The 19,902-nt window shown below is 40.6% G+C and overlaps 2 long non-coding RNA genes across 2 annotated transcripts in view; one reads left to right on the forward strand and one right to left on the reverse strand.

Annotated features, from left to right (window-relative positions):
• LOC105260372 overlaps positions 1 to 19,902 on the forward strand; it is a 197,466-nt gene that overhangs the window by 62,323 nt on the left and 115,241 nt on the right. The window lies entirely within an intron of this gene.
• LOC123383842 lies at positions 5,302 to 18,692 on the reverse strand. The gene is made up of 3 exons (XR_006594122.1): positions 18,604 to 18,692; positions 13,446 to 13,583; positions 5,302 to 8,589 (listed from the first exon to the last, which is right to left on the reverse strand). It is a non-coding gene; the product is annotated as an uncharacterized LOC123383842 (long non-coding RNA).

Raw genomic sequence — 19,902 nt, forward strand, 5'->3', positions numbered from 1 at the left:
GAGCAAACTGGGGTCCCCAAAGGTGAAGTGCATTATTGGAGAGCCTGACTTGTAAGCAGTGGAACTGGTGGGGGGTGTGGAACACATGTGTGATGACTTTTACTTTCCTGTTTGCTCATGTTCCTCCCCAGTCCCTGGCCTCCCATGGGCCTCCATAGGGCCCTGACCTATGCCCCCACTGGTTTCACCTTCTCTGGTGTTACCCAGTCTGCCGTGTCACAAGACCCTCCATCCGGCTTTGCTTCATCCAGGGCCCCTGGGCAGGTGCGTGATGGGAGCACTCTTGTGTCTTGGCTCCTCTGGTGAGAGACTGGAGTTTTGGCCCACGTGGGAACCTCTGCTTTTGCTCTGAGTGTTGTGTGCATTTAATCATGTTTGACAGAATTTACTTTAGCTCAAATTCAGGCTGTGAGCCTTCCTCCTCTCATGGTTGCTTTCGCTTTTACTCACACTCAGTACAAGTGATTTGTCCTACTTACACCTCAAAATGCAGGTTCCCTCCCCTCCCCCTGCTCCCCCAGTCAGAGAAGATGCCATCCTCTGAAAAAGTCTCCCTCTTCCCTTTGGAACAGACATTTGCTCATGGGACAGACGGTTGCCTTGGGATAAGAAGCCAGAGTTCTCTTAGCTTTTTGGCTCTTTTTCTTCTTTAAGCTGCACATTTGTTTTACTCTTCCTTTCCCTGTCTCAGTTTTTCCAAGGTTCCCTCCTGGGTTGACCTGAGACTTTCCCTGCATAAGTTGCCTGCAATTTTCCTGCTGCTTCTCAGTGCTTCCCCATTTAATTATTCCAAGCAGGAATTACAACAACCTTTTGTTCTGCTTAAACAAGAAAACCAGGAGCGAATACTCATAATGTGTGGCTCCCTTCTGGGCAGGGAGGTGGGCAGGGTCGATCGTGGGATCCTGGAGTGTCCCAAGGCACGTCTGGGTTTGCAGAGTGCTCTGATGTCCCTGATTATCACAGTAGTGATGTGAGGCTGGCAGAGCAGGGATTGTCAATCCCATTTTACAGAGGACAAAATAGGGGATCACAGAGGGTGGTCCATCAAGGGTCCCCTGACTTTAAGTTTTGGCCTTAAACTCCGAATTTTGCATGAGAAAGCCCTTTGTTTGAGAGTAAAAAAACCTCAATATATAGAGCTCAAGTTGATACCAGGTGCTGTCTCTTTTTGCTCCGGCTTCCACAACAAAATATCACAGCTTAGGTGGTTTAAGTAAGAGAAATCTATTTCTCATGGTTCTAGAGACTGGGAAGTCCAAGATCAAGATTTGCCAGCTGATTTGGTTCCTGGCAAAGCTGTCTTCCTGTCTTGCAGACAGCTGCCTTCTCTCTGTGTCCTGTCCTGGTGTCTCACATGAGATCGCACTCTTTCTCTCTCTCTCTCTCTCTCTTTTCCTCTTTTAAGGCCACAGTTCTGTTGGAATTAGGGCCTGCCATGACCTCATTTAACCTTGATTACCCCCTAAAGATTCCATTTTCAGATACACAAGTGGTTTAGAGCTTCAACATATGAATTTGGGGAGCACACGATTCAGCCCATAGCAGATGTGTCTAGGAGAGATCAGCCTGACTTCTAATAGCCGTCACATCTTAGCGAATTCACTTTGGTCCAAAGTCCTTGGGTCCTCAGGTTCTCAGAACTGGGAGTTTCTCAAGGTTCCCAAGCTCAGCCCTGCTTGTCTGTGCTCTAGACATTGGTTGCTAGCACACCTTTCCCGAGCTTCAAAGTCACACATTGATTAAGATAAACTAATTGCATTACAGTCAAATATTGTAGTCCTAAGAGGTAGCAGCTTTATCTCCAGTCTCTTCCATTGAGTGTTAGTTTATATTTACTCTCAGAGAGCCAACTTATTTCTGTTTCTTATGGGACAACCCACTGTCATTTCCATGCATCACCTGTATGGAAAAGACAGGTTTGTTCACTCTTTGTTAAACTTGATTTCCCCTCTCTTGGCTCCAGTAGTCTTACTGTTTTTGAGAATCTCATTGATACCCATGGACGCTTCATTTCTTGCATCAGAGAAGAAAGATGCCATATCTCACTTTCTGCATTATAGGTTTTAAAAAATATTTTATTTTTATATAATCTCTACACCCAACGTGAGGCTTGAACTAACAACCCCGAGATCAAGAGTAAAAATCTCCATTGACTGAGCCAGCCAGGCACCCCAGAGGGTTCTTGCTCATTATTGCCATTAAATAGCTGGCTCAGCAAATTGTTATTTTCATTTTAATTTAGTATCACTTTTTTGGGGACCTAAGAGAAAAGTGCACCCCAGGGTAACCTAATCCTGGAGACAGAAGGAGCCTAACACAGTGGTGCTTTTCTTATCTTAAGAAACATATTCCCCAGACTCTGCCTTGAATTCTCACTTTCCTTCCATTCTACTATTGCCTGTAAACCCACTGATTTCAGATTCCACTTTGAAAAATGTGAAACTAGTTGGATCAGTTTATTTGCTCATTAATTCAGCAAACATTTGTTGAACCCTCTGTATATGCCAGATACTGTGCTCTGTATGTTTGGGACATGCTGAGGCAAGGAAAGTCTATGTCCTCTGAAAATGTAGAAGCCAGACAGGGGAAAGAGCTGCCACAATGGTGTGTGAACAGTACTGTGCTAAGTGTTACACACCGTACCAGAGGATCACTGCATCTCCCAACAACTATACTTCCAAAGGGATAATCCTCTCCCCACTGGCTTCAGCTCTCCCTGAGCTCTGATGTCTGTTTCTTCCCTTTGTCTTTTCAGCCCCAGGGTGGTAATGGCTTCCCACCATTGCTAGTCTATGGGCAATCCAATTTCCTTTCTTGATTCACTTAACCCTTCCCATACCTTTGAAGTTGGTTCTTTCATTCAGGAGCCTTCATTTGAACCATCCTAGGTGAGTTCTATTTCTGCCAGCATCATCATTACTGATACAGGCACCAGAACATGAGAGAGTTTGGCACATGCAGGGAACTGAATGTAGCCCAGGAGGACCTAAGAATAGGGTGTGAGGTAGAAAGAAGGGAGAGGAATGGTAGGGATGGGGCCAAGAGAATCCAATTCATGAATGCTTAGGATATAGGGATTTTATTCTGAAAGCTCAGATTAGCCAATGAAAGATTTTAAGAATGAGAGACTTGGGGCGCCTGGGTGGCGCAGTCGGTTAAGCGTCCGACTTCAGCCAGGTCACGATCTCGCGGTCCATGAGTTCGAGCCCCGCGTCAGGCTCTGGGCTGATGGCTCAGAGCCTGGAGCCTGTTTCCAATTCTGTGTCTCCCTCTCTCTCTGCCCCTTCCCTGTTCATGCTCTGTCTCTCTCTGTCCCAAAAATAAATAAACGTTGAAAAAAAAAAAAAAAGAATGAGAGACTTGATTAGATTTCTGTTTTATAAAGAAAGTTAACTGACTGCAGTGTGTAGCCTGGATTGTCAAGAGTATGGGAGGGGTTAAGGCAGGGAGGTTAGTGAGAAGTTCATGGAGACACAAGATGAATAGAGCTGCATCAGCTAATGGTACATCTTACGTGGTAAAGAATCCTGATGCCAGACTCCAGTAGGAAATGAATAGGGTTCATATGATCTGGGATAGAGGGATTCCACAGACACTCGGGAATAAGTACAACTGATTGAATGTTGTGATTAAAAGGATGCATGTGGCTAAGGAAGAGAGAGAAATCCAGAGTGACTTGGTTTTTAGATTTGAGAGACTAGGGGGGCACCTGCGTATTTCAGTTGGTTAAGCATCCAACTTCAGCTCAGGTCATGATCTCACAGTTCATGAGTTCGAGCCCGGCATCGGGCTCTGTGCTGACAGCTCAGAGCCTGGAGCCTGTTTTGGATTCTGTGTCTCCCTGTCTCTCTCTCCGCCCCTTCCCTGCTCTCTCTCTCTTTCAAAAATAAACATTAAAAAAATTAAAAAAAAAAAGAAAACTTTAGATTTGAGAGACCAGGTACATGATGCATCATTCATGAAGATGGGGATATAAGAGGAGGATCACTTTTTCCATCCCAACCATTGGGGAAGGATGGTTAGCTCAGTTTTGACAAACTGAGTTTGCAAGTATTTATGGAAACATCCAAGAGACAGGCAGCTATGTGCCTCCTCCTGAATTTAGGAAAAATATCCAGCTGGAGATAGATATTTGGGAAGCATCAGCTTATCAGTAGCAGTTAAAAGAGTAGGTAACCTGAAAATAGAAGAAGGAAGAGTTGGGGGAAGGTAAGCAGCCCACACCGGTGAGGCATTAGAAATAGTAGTAGAAGGTCAAGGGGTAAAAGAGTGAAGAGATTGAGCATGGGGTCTGGGGTGGAGAAAAGAGGGTTTTGACAGGATAGAGAGAGTGGGTGGGATTCAGGACTAGAGGTGCCAGTTTGCTTGAATGGTGTGGCAGTATTGTGATGCTCTGGAAGAACAGGATGAGGTCAGGGGGTGAGTATTTGAGTCTAAGATTTCAGAGGTGGAGCAATTCTAGGGAGCAATTAAACTTAAGGCGATGTCTTGAGAAGTAAAGGTACTATGAAACTAAGGTGGTTTATGGATGGTCTTTTGCACAGAGATGAAAGTCCTCTGGAAGAAAGTGATGCCACACATGCCTGAGTTTGAGGCGAATGTGTAGTGAGGTCAGAGGTGAGATGACAGTGAGGGACTGAGGGAAGTATTCATGACCCGGAAGTGCAAACGGGAGAATTCTGCACATATGCAGAGCTTGAAAATACACAGCAGCCTCTATTCCAGATGACTGCAGACAAGTAGTAGTCTCTGGGAGAGCAGAGTTTCCCTTCATGCAAGGAAGGTAGAGGATACAGAAGACAGGGAACCTCTTTGATTAGATTGAGAATAATAAAGGTGGTTTTTGTTTTGTTTTGTTTTTGTTTTGTTTTACCATCAACTGAGGCATGATAGGTAACTGTAAGAAGGAGGAGAATGGTGGGAAATAGGATTTGAGGAGCAGAATGGGGAAGGGGATAGACAATCAGAGGGGTCTGCAGTGTTGATAATGTCCAGAGAGGGTAGTGGAAGGAAACCTGGGTTCACATTGGTGCCTTGGCCTGGTGGTTATCCACCCATGGCAGCCTACTTTTTGTCCTTCCATGAGCAAAAGTGAAGTCACCTGGGATGTGGGACACTCTGGGACTTGTGTTTCCTCCCAAAGGAGTGGTTTCCTACTCCAGTCTAAAGAAGCAACTCTCAGGGTCCTTGGGTGGCTCAGTTGGTTGAGCGTCCAACTCTTGATTTCCCCTCAGGTCATGGTCTCATGGTTTGTGGGATCCAGCCCTGCGTCTGACAGCACAGAACCTGCTTGGGATTCTCTTTCTCGCTCTCTCTCTTCCCCTCCCCTGCTTGCTGGCATGTTCTCTCTCTCTCTCTCAAAATAAGTAAATAAAATTAAATAAAGAAGAAACTCACCTTCTAACAGGAATACCCACCAAGAGGTAGTAAGTGATAATGAGAAATTTTGATACCATGAACATTTAAAGCATTAAGCCCTTCTCAACTGTTTGCCTTTGCTGCACTCTGTAATTGATGTCACATACAAATGTACTCCTGTGAGTACTCCTGTGATGGTTTTCTGAAGTGTTTATCAATTATAATTTTAAAAAATATATTAAAAACATGTTTTTTTCTAAGAAGATACATACAGTAGTCTCATAACAAGGAGGAAGAATTCTGTCAGTGTGAACATAGGGTCTATTTGTTCCAAGTTGGTACATCAGCAAAGAACGTTCTTCCTTGTTAAAGGATTAGGAAAGACTTAAAGTAGCTACCAAAATTGTCAAGTCAGGAGCATTTTTGTGCAATATACAAAAGGTTCCTTAGCCTACTCGTGATGATTTTGACATGTCTTCTGTCTTTGTCATCTGGACTGACTCCTCTATCAGGAGGTGAAGAGAAGCCAAAGATCCTTTGGGGAAAATCCCAGTTCTCTCACAACAGAGAAGAGGTTACTCTCCAGATTAAAAGCGCTGAGGGTTCTTGAGCTAATAATGAAGCCTGAGGCCACTTCTAGTTTGTGAATTCTGACCCCTGGGGGTTGGTTTCTGCAAATGCACCTGCACGCTGGGGCAGGACACACAGGACTCAACTTTGACTTGCCCTGCCTTTAAAAAGAACGGTTGCTGAACTGGAGCAAGAATGTGCAGCCATTTGTTACCAAACTGAAGAGAAAGGAGGTATTAAAAGGCACCTGAATGCAAAAGTGAACTCATTAAAAAGTTTAAAAAATCCAAAGGGAATTTATTGGCATTCTGATTACCCAGCAAAGAATGCATTATTTACAAAATCATGAAAATGTCATTGTTTGTCAATTTTCTTCATAAAAACAAAATGACTGGCAAATAACAGTACTTTGTTAAAGATTTATTAAGCATGGAATGTCTGCCATGTATATTCAAATAAATTGTTACTGAACTCATGTAATATGGGGAAGAAGAACAGCACTATTAGCTCTGGAGATTGTACCGGTAATAGATGAAATTAGTAAACATAGAAATCTTAACTTATAATTTTTTTTAACAAGGCAAGCTAAGTGGGAATGAAAAACAGATTCAGAATATGGGGCTAAGCTGCAAAAAATTCAGTGTGTTTCTCATTTCTCTTAAAACCTGATAATGGAATATACGTATGGTCTCAGAAGCTACATCTTTACACTCAATCTTAGCCAAAAAGCCAAGAAGTGATAGAAGCTAAATCTTTGGCTTCATGAAAGAATGGGAGTTGAATTCCTGCTAATGCCATGTCCCCCACATAAAATTACAAGTCTTTATTTGAAATTAATAAAATTAGCTTGAAATTGTCTTTGGCAATCAATGCAAATGCAGATCACATGGGAGATGCCCAAGGGCATCTTCTAAGTATCTTCAGAGTACTTTCCCCATTATTTGTGTATATTCAGCCAATGGTTGACAGAACGATCCCAGCTGTAGTATACAACTCTTCCTAAATAGGGGCATTTGATGAATAGGGTCTCACTTGTGCAAATAGAATAGTGGGGGTGGGGGTGGGGCTTTCTAGTGTGAATACAACTGGGGTAAGTAGAAACCTCCTAGTATGACTGCTAGGGAATTTTCTATTTTGTGGTTTGGCCCCAGTAATTAAATGGTGCTCAACCTAGTAGACCTTGATTAAAACTGAAGCAAGGTTTGTTCCTGGTGCACTCAACAACATTCTTTGCATTTTTTTCCACTGAGTACCTATTATGTGCCAGGCATAGATTTTAGGGATACATGGCCCTAACCCAAATGGATCTAATAGTCTAAAGAGAGAATCAATACATGACAAAAAAAATCTTTTTTGAGAGAGAGTGTGTGCATGTGCATGTGTGAGCCAGGGAGAGCAGAGGGAGAAAAGAAGGGAGAAAGAATCTTAAGCAGGCTCCACACCTAGAGCAGAGCCCAATGCAGGGCTAGATCCTATGACCATGAGATCATGACCTGAGCTGGAATCAAGAATCAAACATTAGGAAGGAAACATACAAGGGGGAGAGAAAATGGGAAACATTCAAACTAAGATCTAAAGATGAAAAGGAGCTTCAGTTTAGTGAATTGTAGTGGGTCCAAGAATCTGAGAAATGCCAGTGAGGCCAGAGCTTTCTAAGCTAGAGAGAAAAAGTCATATGAGTCTAGAGACAAAATTGGTGTCTTCCTCCCAACGATTTTCATCCCTTCCCCTGCCTTCCGTCACCCAAAGCAAAGGTCATGGTCATTCGTTTATTTGTTCATTCAATATATAGGTACTATTCCAGGTGATCAGAATGTTGCAGGTAACAAAACAGACAAAATTCCTACTCACATGACTTTTACACTCTAGTAAGAATCTAAAGTGAAAGTTCACTAAGTGGTTGGAAAGAGGTAGAGGTAGGATGGGAATTGGGAAAAAAGGGAAAGTATTGATACAGGGTGGTCAGAAAAGGCTCTATGATTAGGTGACTACCTCTCAGCCTTTCAAAGTAGGAAACAAAGATAACCTAATGACCAGTAAGGTGTTGGTTGATGGATTTAAGATGAGCGTTTCCCTAGGGTGTTTTATTCAATACTTGACACAAAGGGCATTGGGCTACCCATTTTCTGTCTAGATGAGATTGGAATACAGACTGGGGGCGAATATGTGTGAGAATTAGAGGAAAGCTCCTGGAGAAGACAGACTTTGGGCTGAGCCTTAGGGGATGAGTGAGGTCTGGCTGAAAGACAGGGGAAAGGATGACATTCCAGGCTGAGGGAGCTATGTGAATGAAAGCCCAGAGGCATAGCAGTACTTAGTATGTTTAGTGCAAGAAAGGTAGGGCAGACGGTGTGGTTTTTTATTACTGTGGGAAGAGGGCATAGGGCACCATTCTCTGTATATCCAGAAAAATGCAAAGCCCTTTAGGTATTTCGAAAGGAAATTTAATGCAGAGAACTGGTTTCATAGATGATAGTAGAGTTAGGACGTTCCAGCAGAGGTGATGAGGCAGCTCAGAGTTTAGCACCAGCAGGAACTGCTCCCTCTCCTAGGGCTGGTGGGACAAAGAGTGCTGTTACCAGAGCCTGGGACCTGGGACCATCTTGTGGGAACTGGAATCACAATATGTCCATGAAAGAAGAATATGTCCCATGGCACCTGGGGACACAGTCAGTGTTAGAGATGGTGATCTGAAGCAGAGAAAGGAGAAATACTCTGACTTCTTCCCAACTCCTGCCTTCCACATCCTGCCAGGGCTCCCTCTGATCAACTCCACTCAAGTTGCTTGGGAAATGTAGTTTCTTGTGATGTAGAGGGAAGGGAGAAGGGCAGAGAGTGGATCTAAGAGCAGACAGACAAATTACCAACAAAGGGGGCGTGGGGGGGGGGTGGCAAAAGAGGGAGGCAAGGCAATTCTGATTATAGGAGATGAGGCTGAAAAGAAAGGCATGTTAGAAATAAACCATGGCAGCCTTTGGTGTGCTAAGGACTTGTGCTTTGTTTTTGGCTACAGAGAGCCATAGCATGACTTTTTAAAAAAGAAGTTAATTTCTATGAGTTTTAAAAATTATAAAAGTAATGCACACATTATAAAAATACTTTAACAGCACAGAAACATGTAATATAGGAATAAAAAGAAAAGATTCTCTATTTCTTTCCTGGGGCATCTGGGCGGCTCTGTTGGCTGGGCAACAAGCTCTTGATTTTGGCTCAGGTCATCACCTCACAGTTGATGGGATCGAGCCCAAGTCCAGCTCTGTGCTGACAGCATGGAGCCTGCTTGGGATTCTCTCTCCCTCTCTCTGCCCCCCCCCCCCCCCACTCTCTCTCACTTTCTCAAAATAAATGAATAAACATTAGAAAAGAGAAAAGAGTCTCTATTTCCTTCCTGATTGCCTCCCTTCCCATTCCATACTCCAGACATTACCAGTTTGGGGTATGGCACACACTCTTCAAGTGTATACAAACATCACCAACACCACCACTTTTACACACACACTACTACTTATAGATATATGCATAATATAACTAATTTATTATTTATATGTGTACAGTATGCCCCATTATGTATTTTAATATGTATGTATATTATGTACATGTGAACACATAAATGGGGCATATGAGGTATATTGATATTATTGATATTGATATTAAAACACATAAATGGATTCATATTAAACAGTCTTTTCTGTCATTTTTTTTTTTACCACTAAAAATACATCTTGGACATTTTTCATGATAGTGCATGTAATATACACATCTACCCATGGTTTTATTAATGGCTGTATAGTATTCTAGTGTACAGGATTTATTTAACCAGTACCTTATTAATAGCTGTTTAGATTTTTCCAGTATTTTGTTCTTATGAACATTACTGCAATAACATATTTATACATACTCTTGGATTTTTGTCCAAGTATCTAGAAATAGAATTTCTGAGTAAAAAGGAATGTACATTTCTAATTGAAAATATATAATCAAATTGCCTTTAAAACCACTGCACAATCTATGCTCCAACTAGCAGTAAATTAAATTGTTTTTCCCATATCCTCAACAGCACTGGTTTTTATAAATGAAGTAGCTAATCTGATAGTTGTAAATTGATATTTAATTGTTTGAAATGTACATTTATTTAATTATAAAGAAATTGAATATTTTCCCTATATTTATTAATCAATTGTAGATTCTTTGTCTAGTTTTTGTCTGATTTTGAAGAACTCTTTATATTTTCTGGAAATTAGTCCTTACACTTTCATTTGTGTTGTAGATATTTCTATTTGTTATTTGGCTTTTGACCTCATAATATTTTCGCCCTAAACATTTGCTTTCAACTTCCCCCCTAAACGTTTGCTTTTAATTACAGTTAGCAATCCTGCAGAATCTTTTTTTTTATCCTAGAAAGACATCCCTTAATGTTATAAAAATACTCACCCATATTTTTTCTACTGTTACTTTCAATTTTCAGATTTAAATCTTTGACCTACCTTGAATTTATTTTGATATAAGATGTGAGTTAGAGATTTGATTTTATTTTTCCAAATAGCTGCCTTCTTGTGCCAAAAACACTTATTAATAATTGAGTAATATATATTTTCTTTGCTAACTTGAAATGCCACATTTATCATACACTAAATCCCCATATGTATTTGGGTCAGTTTCAGGAACAATTTATATCTGACTCTTTCTGCATGAATCCCTTATTATTGTGGCTTTATTTTTTAAATATTTTTTTTAATGTTTATTTTTGAGGGAGAGGAACAGAGGCTCCGAAGTGGGCTCTGTGAGAGAGCCTGATGGGGGACTGGAACCCATGACCCGCATGATCATGACCTGAGCTGAAGTCGGACACTTAACTGACTGGGCCATGCAGGCGCCCTTAAAGTGGCTTTATTTTTAATTTTCATATCTGGTAATGCTACTCATCCCTCATTACTTTTATTTTTCAGGTCATTACACACATATTATTGCACACACATTCTCATGGAAGGTTTTTGAGTAGAAGACAACTGTTGATGATGATGATGATGATGATGATGATGATGATGATGATGTGTTTATGACATGCTTATTAAGTGCCGGATCCTATCCTAAGTGCTTTATTACTGATTAATTTCTGCTATATTATAAATGCTTTTATTACCATGCCCATTACAGACATGAGAAACTGAGAAAGTAAGGTGCTTATTCTCTTATGTTCTCAACATTTCTTAGTTTACATTTTCGAGAGAAGGACTCCTCAACTTTCCATACCAGGATCCGTCAAGGGTCACCGGCCAAGCTATGGACTGGCTCATATTCAGCTATAGTCCGGTGAGGTCACAGTCTCTTAGAACAAAGCAGAGCTCCCTAGGCTGGACTGTGGTGGGGCAGGCACCATGGCTGCTAGGTTTGGTACATCCTCCAAACGATATCACGTGTACAGTGCTTTCTCTGTTTCCTTTGATGTTTGATCCTGGACCATAAACCCATGTCTTCTTTGGGGTTCTGAATATGAGCAAATGAACTTAAACAAAACTTCTTGGGGGCAGAATCAACCTGCCATAAAAGACACGTGGATTCATATGGGATCAGGGATTTTTGCCATACCAGGGCACCTAAAAAATATTTAAGAGGTTCACTAGATTTGCTTGGCTCACCAGCAAGCTTATCTGGTTGGCCTAATCAAAGACTAAACTTTCAGGTGTAATAGTGGGTATGATACTAGGGTTAAGTAGTTGAAGCATTAGAGGAAGAAGAGAAAAATATAATGGATGTGACATATGCTGAAAATAGATGGCATTCATGCCCAGAGGACTGAGTTCTTAAAATGATCTTTTCTCCCCTCCCCCACTTAACCATCTCCTAAAAGGAAATGTTTTTCTGTAACTCTCATTGTTTTAAGAGAACACTCCATTAATTCTGTGGTGTAGAAAGGGAGTTGGAGTTTTGCATTTGTCTCTGAATGTCTCAAATATTTATGCATAACGTCAGTGAATTTTAAGGTGTTAGTGTTACTTGTATTTTTATGAAAGCTGTCTGCAGGGAAATTCAACTGTTGGGGGAATCTAGAAACACCTGGGTCTTTTAAAATCATAAAGAATTAAATAGTTTTCCATCAGGTTCTCTGGCTTACTTTTGAAAGCTTCCTTTGCTTTTCCAGCTTATCATTGTTCTTTCTGTTATAGGATGTAAATCTCCCACTGAAAAGAGATCTAAATGCTAGAGCATTAGAAGACTTGAGTGTTGTTTTTAACAGGAAATCACACTGGATGAAATGATATAGAACTGTGAGCAGAAGACCTCATATTTGTTTGTTTATGTATTGATGTATTTATTTATTTTTATAAAGATTTTATTTTTAAGTCATCTCTACTTGATGGGGCTGGAACTCACGACCCTGAGATCAAGAGTCCACGCTTCACCAACTGAGCCAGCCAGGTGCCCCTAGAAGACCTCATATTTAGATGATTGTTTATTATTTGCATTTTATTCATATTCTTAGGAGTCCTTGAGAATTAAAGACAGAAGGAAAGCTTTGGAAATCACCAGCTAAATACCAATGCAGATGGATGACACTTGTCCTGCTCTGTCTTGTGTCAAAGTTATTTGTGCCCTTTTTCACCTCATTAGACTCTAAGGTCCTTGAGAGTTGTGTCTAAGTTATATTCTTAACCCCCATGGTGCTTCATATAGTATTTAATAATCATTGTGCCAAAACAAACTTTCATTTGACAAAATTTTCAATAGATAAAAATTTCCCTATCTTGGAAAAATTAGGATCTTATCAGCAAAAAACTCTGAAATAAGCACATAGTAAACACAACATAATCTGGGAAAAAGGCTATCTTAGTGTGACAATCTCTTATTGCATTAAAATAATATATATTAAAGTAATACATAATTATTTCATTATTGAACTTTCTTAAAAAAATTTTTTTAACATTTATTTATTTTTGAAAGACAGAGAAAGAGCACAAGCAGGGGAGGGGCAGAAAGAGAGAGGGAGACACAGAATCTGAAGCAGGCTCCAGGGTCCCAGCTGTCAGCACAGAGCCCTACGTGGAGCCGGAACTCGCAAACTGTGAGGTCATGACCGGAGCTGAAGTCGGATGCTCAACCAACTGAGCCACCCAGGCACCCCTCATTATTGAACTTTCAAGATGAAAGACAGCCCAGCCAGAACTCTCTAGGACAGCTTTGAAGACAATCTAATAGTAATATGTTGGGGTTTTGTTGTTGTTGTTGTTGTTGGTGGTGGTGGTGGTGGTGTTTTGAGAGAAAGAGCATGAGCACATGAGCAGGGCAGAGGGAGAGAGAGAATCCTAAGCAGACTCCACGCCCAACACAGAGCCTGACACTAGACTCGATCTCACGACCATGAGATTATGACCTGAGCTGAAATCAAGAGTTGGATGATCAACCGACTGTGCCACCGAGGCGCAACCTCCACCTTTGTCCCAGCCTAGTCTAAATATGTTGGGTAGAAGAGAGAAAAACTGGCAGAGCTCCAAATTAAAAGCCTCATTACTCCTTACCTGTCCCACTTTGCTTCCTCCTTTCCGCCTTCTTGGAGAGCTCTTTGTAATTGTCTTTGTAGCTCTTTTTCTCACAGTCTTCAGCCACTGTGTTTCAGATTTTCATAAGGTTGTGGTGTGTTTAAAAATCTGCTGATACTGAAGTACATAAGGCATCAGGCAAAGAGTATTTAAGAACTTTAAATTAAGGTGTTTAAAAGCACCCTCGGAAAAAAGAAAAGGACCTTTTGGTTTGGCAAAACTGTAAAAGAGTAATCAATATCTTACCACTTTTTTTTAAATGATGCTATTGTTATTGGGTTATACTTTTCCTTTTGTATTTAAGCTCATTTATCACACACTATCCTATGAAATTGATAGGGTCAGATTATCTCATTTTAGAAATAACAACAGGGAGAAATGAAAGCAGGGAGAAAGTAACTCATTTATACAGCACCACTCTTGTCCTAAACTAAGATGTGAGACTTCCACTCAGCCTTTGCAGTAAGGAACCAAGCCTGAGATGGGACCAGTAAAGCAGAGGCATAGTATATTAGCACCAGGGTTTTGGTTCTAGAATAGAAAGAAACACCCAGAAAAATAGGAAACACAGTAATTATTATATTAACCTTTTTTCCTCAAGGGAGATTAATCTTGGCCTACAATCTAACATGGGGTTGGTCTTAGAAAAGGCTGTTGATTCCTAGAGTTGATGTTGCAACTGGAAAGGTTTATTGAAGTGCCTGATGGATGCTCCTTTACGTGAGGGCTTAAAAACAACAGATTTTCATCAAGTGTTATTACACAGAGGTTGTACCTAAAAGCAAGGTAGGTAAGTTGCCTTAATAAATTCTTGTTGACTCTTCTGATCTTCTGATAGGAGCACTGAGGTTTCCTGGTATTGTCTCTGGTTTACTTTTCTTTTTTTTTTCTTTTGACTTTTTTTAATATAAACATTTTATTGAGATATAATTCACATACCATACAATTCACCCATTAAAGTGTACAATTTAGTATATTCACAGAGTTGTGTAACCATTATCACAAGCAATCTTAGGACATTTTCATCACCTCAGAAAGAAACCCCATGACCATTAACAGTTAACCTCCCCCCCTAGTTCCCTCCCCCCTGCCCCCCCCCCCCCCCCCCCCCCCCCGCTACTAGCCTCCAGCCCAACTCCCAGGGCTTCTAACCGTTAATCTTCTTTCTGTCTCTATAGATTTACCAAATCTGGATATTTAATATAAATGGTCTTTTGTAACTGGCTTCTTTGACATAAACTTAGTGTAGTGTTTGCAATGTTCATCCATGTTGTAGCATATATCAGTACTTCGTTGGTTTTTGTTGCTGAATAATATTCCATTGTACATTTTAATTCATTCATTCATCAATTGGTGAGTCGTGGGTTGTTGCTAATTTTTGCTTATTATGAGTAATGCTACTATGAACATTTGGTACTAGTTTTTATATGGATATAGGTTTTCATTTCTCTTGGTATATACCTGAGTGGAATTGCTGGGTCAAATGGTAACTTGATGTTCAGTCTTTGGAGGAACCACCAGACTTTTCCAAAGCAGCTGAGCCATTTTCCATTCCCACCAGCGGTGTATGAGGGTTCCAATTTCTCCACATCCTCACCAGCCTCATTATTCTCTTTTTGATTATTGCCATCCTACTGAGTGGGAAGTGGTCTTTCATTGTGGGTTTGATTTACATTTCCTGATGGCTAATGTTATTAAGCATCTTTTTGTGTGCTTATTGACTGTTTAAAATTTTCCCTGGAGAAATGTCTATTCAGATCCTTCGTCCATTCACAGACTGGATTCTCAATGCTAGTCCGTTGATCTATATGTCTGTCCTTATGCCAGTAACACATGGTCTTCATTAACTGTACGTTTGTGGTAAGTTTAGAAATCAGGAAATCCTCCAACCATGTTCTTCCTTTTTGAAATTGTTTCAGTTATTCTGGGTCCTTTGCATGTCCATATTAGGATCAGCCTGTCAATTTCTACAACAAAGCCAGCTGGGATTTTGATGAAGATTGTGTTGATTCTGTGATCAGTTTGGGGAGTATCGCCATCTTAACAATACTGTCTTCTGGTCCATGTATATGGATGCGTCTATGTTTATCTAGATCTCCTTTAATTTCTTTCAACAATGTTTTGTAGTTTTCAGAGTATAAGTTTGCCCTTCTTAGTTAAATTTATTCCTAAGTATTTTATTCTTTTGTGTGTTATTATAAATGGAATTTTTTCTTTATTTCATTTTCAGACTGTTCCTTGCAAGTGTATAGAAATACAACTGGATTTTGTACATTTGATTCACTTCTGATCTAAAGTGACACTTATACTGGCAACAGAAAACAGTTATAAAAAATACTGTTTGTTCTAAATAGATTGTGCTAATGAAATAGCACATTATAGCCCAAGAAGTGTCTCTGTTTCATCCTGAGGACTGAAATATCTCATCAAAAAGCATTTGCATAATGCAAAGGCATTTAAGCATATCCTATCTATCCCATAGATGGCTTTTGGTGCTTAAGTATACCTCCCAGAACAGGTATTGTCTATACCAATAGCATTGTCTATTTCTATATGTACTTAATTTTCTCTGGCAACAGCTAATAATTAACTAAGTACCAGCACCCTAATTCTCTTCCTTCTAGTTTTGACTCAGATGTCAGTTCTCAGGAGGTCTTTCCTGACCCATCTATGTGTGGTTGTCCTCCTGCAAATACTGCTAACACATCACCTAGTTTATTTTTTTAATCACACTTATTACAGTCTGTAATTATCTCATTTGTTTATTGTCTGCTCTCACTATGCAGTGTAAGTCCATGAGAAAAGGGATTTTCCCTGTATTTCCTCATGAAAGAATTTTTTTAAATTATTTATTTTAGAGAGAGAGAGGGAGGGAGAGAGAGAGAGAGAGAGAGAGAGCAAGGGAGGGGCGGAGAGAGAGGGAGACCCAGAATCCGAAGCAGGCTCCAGGCTCTGAGCTGCCAGCACAGAGCCTGACGCAGGGCTCAAACCCATGAACCGTGATATCATGACCTGAGCCGAAGTCAGACGCTTAATCAACTGAGACACCCAGGTGCCCCATCACTAAAGAATTTCTAATGACTAACACACACTAATTTTTGGTGCACATGGGAATAAACGTATTTCTAACTACAAAAGCATAGCACAGATAACTACTAAACATGCAAAGCGATAAACAAGTGGCACTGACATTGCACTTGTGTATGCTTTTGATGTACACCCGGAAGAACTGTAGAGATATGAATAAGATGGGTCAGAAGACTCATTAGCTAAGTGCCTCAAGTCCTCACACGAGCCTCAAAGCTGGGTTCAAAGTTGGCCTTTCTACAAAAAATGATCAGTTAGTACCTACGATGGACCTTCAGAGTTGCCCTTCAATAGTTGGGCTCTTGGATGTTAGATCTGCAAGTGTCCATGACATATTTTATGGCTGTCTCAGGAAAGTTCGTGGGAGGATTTTCTTTTAACCTGAGTACATTTAGATTCTAGTAATTCTAGTTGTCCCAATATAATTCATGTGATTATTTAGTCCAATTAGTTAGGCATCCTGAAATCTTTAATTCTATTCTGCAGTTTCTATGTCCAGATTTGTGTAACTTCAGAATATTCTCAAGTCAATTGATGTACTTGGTGAAGACAAAGTATTATAAGCATTCAAAATATGCCCTACATATTTCACCAAGATAAATATAACATTTTTAGAGAGTTCAGGAAACTTGAGGAAAAGGAAATGCTGTGTTAGTTACCAATCAACAGTGTATTTCACTTGTTATTTGCAGAAATAGAGGGTTGAATTTAAATGGCAGGCCCACTAACAAAATGATAAGCCTTTATTGAGTTTTGCAGGTGAGCTGATGGTAGTTCTTGTTCACACAAAGCCTATGTCAATTTGGATTTCTAGCTCCTTTTTCCTTCTAAGAAGAGCAAAGGCCAGGAAGGATAAGAATCATTCATCAGTGATCAACATTTGAAGAACTTGAGCTCTTGTGGTATAAAACATTTAGAAGGCCAGGCGATTCAAGAAAATTTCTCCCATCTAATATTTTATTCAGATTAATTAGGGAACATGATATTGCCCTAAATGTGAGCCAGAAGAAAATACAGGTGGGAGACTTAATTACCCTTTCTCTGAAGGAATCGTGTGTTATTAATTCTGAATTCCAAAGATTTCACAAGGTGTCTGGCACATAAATGATAGTCATATTGAAAGAGAAAGTACATTATCTTGAAAGTAGATTGGGTACTTCTGGCCGTGACCTCACAGCATCTTAAGTGCTGAGGATGACTTCAAGTGGAAATGGGGGCGCTGTTTTGGAGGCCTTGCCAGGGAGTCCAGAGTAGGTGCTGTTCTAGCTAATATTTTTTCCTCTTGCCTATACAAGACTGGTCAATGTTATAATTGCACTGCCTGTCCTGATCTATTAAATAGATTCATGCAGTCTCTTCCATATCTTAGAATGATACCCCTTTCCTGGTGTGATTTGTTTGATTTTCATCTGCTCTATTGATGTTGGACATGGGGGAGGATCTTGAAACCCAGATATTGAACTGATGCCTTAAAATGTTAAGGGTTTCCAAGGAAGAAATAAAGTAGACCTCCCAAGATAAGCATCCCTAAATTAGAGACAAAAGTCAAAGAGGCAGGCGGATTTCTTTCTGATAACAGCCCTGGTTGTTATGGAGATGGGAGGGGGAGGAAACAGGAGGATGGTGAAATGTTGCAGTGGAAGAAAGGGTTACTTATATAAGCTGGTGGCTTATAATATATCCCTTTAAGCTAGGCAGGAATCATGCTCAACCTAGCTCCCATGGCTCTTTGGGAATCGAGGTATTAGTAATTTCCTAAAATTCTTCAAGCCTGATTGTTCTTTTTTTTGGTAACCTTACCCCAAAACTCTAAAAGGTCACAGCTATTGATAAAGGCCCTGGGACTGATATATCACTCATTCTGATACACACTATGGGACTTTCTCCATTTCCCTTTGATAAGCTAATGCTTGCAAATGCTTTTAAAATATGCCAAAAGCCACCTGGGCATATTTTTCTAATAGAACCAGGTAGTAAAGAGAGACTTGATACTAAATAACTGTAAGCAAAATAAGCCCAACCATTGCTCATAGAGCTGAAGAGCCCTCACCTTGACCTTTTAATGAATAGCAGGGGGCAGCCGGCAGGAAAGAATCCCCAGGCAGCAGCACCTGCTTCTTGAGAAGGTGCATGTGCAAGGTTCTTTAGAAAAAGGTTTCCAGGGAAACCATATAACTTCTATTCTGTTTTCTTAAATGTATTAAGCACTAAACGTGCCTGCGAATGCTTGGAGTTCTCATTTGAAGTCAGGAGCTGCTGAAGAAGAGTGTTTTCATGAAACACACCTACATAGCCAGAAATCATTTTTATGCTTCCTTCACTAAATGTCAGCTGCATACTCAGCTGGGGAGAATTAAGTGACCTGGGTTCATCTGTGGGGTGAAAGATAGGGAAGATTAACTCCAGTTGCTTGAATTGCTTTTCTTCCCTGTTATTATGATGGTTACTAATAAATGATAGTAATGTTCAGATTCAGCAGCTGTGTCTTACCAGTTAGATCTTATGTACATTAGACCATGTAGAAAATGTTAATACCATAGAATGTCTTTCTGTATATTGTTTAATATGTAAAGAAATATTCAAGCAAGAAAAATCACAGAAAACTTGGCCGAAGTGTTTTTACACCTACATATTGCCTTTCATGGCCAAAGACCTTCAGACATTTGTGTGTTACCCTGCCCCTGTTTCCAGCGTGGTGGCGGGGGGGGAGGGGGGGGGTGGGTCCTGGCAGCCATATTTTCACCAAGTGGCCCCGCCTCCCTGATCACAACTGATTGGCCTAGAGGTGGACAAGCTGAGCCAATCATAACCTTCAGTGTGGTTTAATTGGAACATGAAGATGCTGGAGGTTTAAATTAGATGTTCCTACGAGAGGGGGGATGAGACGTGGCCATTTAGCGACCTGCTCCACCCCGGCGAGGAGAGGGGGTACGCAGGGAGAGAGAGACAGTCAAGCACACAGAGGAGAAAGGTAAGGCAGAGGGAGGGAGGGAAGGAGAGAGATTGGAAAGACTTTTGATGTTTTTCAGTTCCTGTTTCTTTGGGAAGCTTGGATATACTTCTTGATCCAAGGTTTTATGAGACAGATTTATATCCTTAAAATAAACCCCACCTCGTTCCTAAGTTAGAGTGGTTTTCTGTTACTTCCAATTAAAAGGCCTGTCATAGAACACCCAGCTTTGCTAGAATCAGCATTTACCACATTTCTTTCCATGGTCTGGGGGTGCGGGTTTTTGGTCTTGTCATTTCTGACTGCCTGGGTGCTGTGGTAGATGTCCTTTTGGCAGTATCACAAGGATGCTGACCTCCCACACTGGCCATTTAAGAGGTGGGTGTGTGGCTTTAGTCA

This window comes from Felis catus, chromosome A2 (genome assembly GCF_018350175.1).
Source record: "Felis catus isolate Fca126 chromosome A2, F.catus_Fca126_mat1.0, whole genome shotgun sequence".
In the NCBI taxonomy this organism is placed as follows: domain Eukaryota; kingdom Metazoa; phylum Chordata; class Mammalia; order Carnivora; family Felidae; genus Felis; species Felis catus.